Source organism: Cupressus sempervirens, chromosome 5 (genome assembly GCF_028749045.1).
Source record: "Cupressus sempervirens isolate cs-2001-9-10 chromosome 5, ASM2874904v1, whole genome shotgun sequence".
In the NCBI taxonomy this organism is placed as follows: domain Eukaryota; kingdom Viridiplantae; phylum Streptophyta; class Pinopsida; order Cupressales; family Cupressaceae; genus Cupressus; species Cupressus sempervirens.
In genome coordinates this window covers 993622417-993626501 of record NC_143122.1, presented here as the reverse complement: position 1 = coordinate 993626501, position 4085 = coordinate 993622417, and positions in this window count along the sequence as shown.

Here is a 4085-nt window from a genome sequence, read left to right as displayed (position 1 = left end):
ACTAACTTGATCCATTCTGTTGTAAACATCATAGGGAAATCTAGGGCACAGGTCAAACCCTTCCTTTCAACAATCTTAAATTCTTCTTTAAGAATGCCATTTTCAAATAATTTTTCATATGTTTGCCTTATTTCCATGTCTCCTATTCCACCTATCTTGCAATTATAGAATTTTTTGACATCTTGGATCATTATGACCTTTGAAGGAATCATGGAAAGTGCACCTAATGGGTCTTGTTTATATGCAATGTCTAGAATTTCTCAATAGTTTGGTTTCTTTACTTCATTGCTAACTAATTGAACATTCAAAACTTCTTGACCCTCTAAATTCCTTGAACTAGATGCCATTTAACAAGTTAGGGTTTAAAAAATTTCAAATTGTGTGGCTTGGCTTATGAAGAATACCTTGGAAATTTGATGAACTAGCATTGGATCATTGTTGGAATCAGTGCAATCACTTCAAACTTAGTTTTTGAGTCACCTTCTACTCTCCTTGTAATTGCTCAAATTTGAAATGACAAAAAATGAATGAAAAATTGACCTTATACCCTTCAAAACTCTGCATTTAATGTTTAATTCTTGTATAGTTGTAAACTTGACATCAACATTATTTTAGTTTCATTCGGCATCTATTGACATGACCATCATTTGACAACTACTATATGCTCAACCTTAATTAATAGCATGACACTAGCTAGTATTTCACTCGACATACACAGAGAACTTTTCATGCTTGGAAACAACATGAAAAATTTGAAGGTTTAACCTTGAACTTGCATCTTTATTCATCTATTCTATTCTTTTTAGTACTATTTTATTTTGGAACTGATGTATGATATAATAATTTTGAATATTAGTCCCACATACCTCTTGTTGCTTAGTTTGATGAAGTGTGACCACTTGACCCATTGGGTGAAGTGATCCTTTCTCCATTTGATGTACTGTAACCATCTTTCTTCTTCCATGTCTTATTCATTTCATTCTTGATGTGTTCAACACCTGCCTTGCCTTTACCTTTATAAAATTCACAACTTGGTGCCTTGGACCTAGTCAGACAATGTTTACTAATGTGACCAGTCTTCAAATAGTTAAAACATGTAGTTTGACTCAATAACCTCTTGTAATTACCACTAAAGTGAGTCCTAATGTAGTTTTCAGGTACATTTTCATATTCCTGACAATAGTGATAGTTATATCCTGTATTGTAATCCTAGTTATAGGAATTTCCAGAGCTTCTTGCCTTTGTTGGCTTGCTTGATGACCATGTGGACTTGGATCTAAATTCAAAGACTCTATGTCCATACTTCTGATAATTGTAGCAATATCCTTCAAATTTTGGTGCATGCATGGTTCTAGCTCTGCATTCATATACCTAATGACATTGTTTATTGGACTTATGACAGTGGACCATGTTCTTAGGCTTAGTATTCTGATTTGTATTCTTGCTTCTACACACATTAGCCGTATGGCCTTTCTTTCCACAATTATGACAAGTGGGTTTGGAGTTCTTGCCTTTATTGTTCCTTTCCTTAGTAGCTTTGGATGATTCTCCTTGTTCAATGCTTGTGTAGCCTAATCTTGATGTATCTCTATTGGATCTAGGGGATTTTAGTAATTGCTCAAAGTACTTGATGGCTTCTTTTGGCTTGTTGAAACTTTCAGCAAATTTATTTTCTCTTTTTAGGTCATTTTGTAGTTGTTCATTCTATAACTTTAATGTAGTTATTTCAATGTCCTTAACATTCAACTCATGATGAACATTCATCATTTGGCTTAAGGTATCCAATTACATGTTTGAGATCCTAGATAGCTCTACTAACTTTTCTTCCAATCCATTTGCCAAAATTCTTTTGTCTTCTTTAATCATGGCCTTGTCTTCTATAGCTTTCTTCTTTTGTTTAGTCACCTCACATAGAAGTATAGCTTGTAATTCTTGCTCCAACTTGATATTTCTAATTTCTTCAGCTTGTGATTTGTTCTTCTCCATTAGATTTACAATTGCTGCATCAAATTCACTAGAGTTACCATCTATAAATAGCTTTGTGGTGTCAATCTCTTTGTATTGAATGTCATTTTTTGCTATGGCAATATCTTTCCTTCTTTTTAGGGAACACTTTAAAGTGTCTCTGGCTTCATTTAATTGATGTAGTATAAGATGTATTTCAACCTGTTGGTTCTCAATGGTCTTTCCCAATTTGTAGACTTCCTTTTCAGGATCCTTCCTCTAAGTTGCACAAGTTCTTCTTTAGAGAACTCATCTCTGATACCAATTGTTGGAGTTACAAATGGGAAAAATATAGTTCTTGGTGGGGTGGTGGTGAATCAAAAGTTCACAATTTAGCTATTAAAAACTTCATTAGATGCATGTAATATATGAACTAAAAATAACATGAAAAGTAAATGCATCTAAAACATATAAGCAATTGAACATACACACTTAACACTAGATATGATTACCCATAAACCATCCAAAGAGAAGGAAAAAAAAGGGTGGGAATGACACCCACAAATCTTCACTACTGTTGGCACTCAAAATTGCAGCCCTGATTTTGAGCACTGTTGAGAATTTAAGCCCTATGAAAGCTTTTTGATGCCTATGTACCCGACTGCCAGTTTGAAGCCTAAATGGTTTTTAATGTTTCTAACACCCTTCTTTTAGCCTGTCTATGTGTTTCATGAAGTTAGATCATCATTCCGAGTCATTTGGCAAAGTCTTGCTTTCAGAAATTGTCAATCTTGCATTTTCACTTGAGTGTCAAACAACGACAAGAGGTTGTGTTTGCATCTGAATATATTTTACCCAGGAATGTGTCATGACTAGCCACTTTGGGGATGTCTAATATCCATACCCAAGAACCTATGTTTCAAATTTCAAGTCGTTTCAAGTTTTTTTGACTAGGTTTTGAATCCCTCGAAGTTGGTCAGTTACTGTTTTCATGTTTTTTGCAAAATATTCAAAATTCTGGGAAGCCCTGTTTGATGAGTAATAACTTTCGACTAGTTGATCCAAATGTTGAATTTATTTTTGCGTTGCATTTTAGACATCATGGATTTGTTAAGTTTCAAGTTTCAGCATATGATGAATCCGTTTGATCAGTTTCCAAACATGATTCCAAACGCAATTTCTGTCTTTTACTGGTGTCAGCATTTGCAGATTTATTAGTACCCCTGTTCGTGGCGTTATAACTTGAAATCCATGATTGGAAAGATCAAATGAATTGTACCATTGTGTTGTCCTCTAAAAATACTTTAAGTGTGTCAGTTTTCAAGTCTTGATGAATCCATCTTCACACTTTTCTAGGTCAATTCCATTCGCAAAAATGTTTTTTGTCAGCATGTCCAGTTTACAAAATTCTGAGTAGCCCATTTTGACTGATCGCCATTTGCGCCTTGTTATTTTTCATGAGCCTAAATCATAGATCCATAATGTCCTCATGACAGAGAACCAATGCCCCAGTTTTCATTTTCCCATGTGCTCATTTGCCTAGTTTTTGAAGCCAAATTGAAATCCAGTTTAGTGCTTTTTGATATGTTTGTTTGCAGGTAAATTTGAGAAGGAAAATTTGGTGGTCAATATCTTTTGACTCCAATTTTTTCATGAGACAAGATCTGGTAGGGTGCAAGAATACATAACAAAGAGTCCGTGGGTCAAGTTTCAGAGCCTGGCTAGTTGTCCGGGTTAGTTTTTAAGGCCAGGCAACAGGCCTCCGGACACAAGTTTTGCAGTGTTGCAGAAATGATTTAAAATGAGTTTTAATGATCAATCAATGATCAAATTTGATTTCGGTTAGTTCAAGACGATTGATGGATCAGTTTTTATGTGCTTACAATTGGACGAAGGTGTTAGATGCATTTGACAAGTTGAAGGATATTTGCAGGAGCAAGCTGATTTGATTGATAAACATATTGCACTTGTACTTATGAATGCATTTAAGGCGAAGCTAAATCAATTTGAGGAACTTTCACCAGACTTGCAATGGGAAAATTATCTCTAAAACTTGAATAGTCTTCATCATGGAGCTTATCATGTTGCTCTACAGAGTCTTCACCGGTACTTTGACTTGCTAATGCAAAGAAAGATGAACA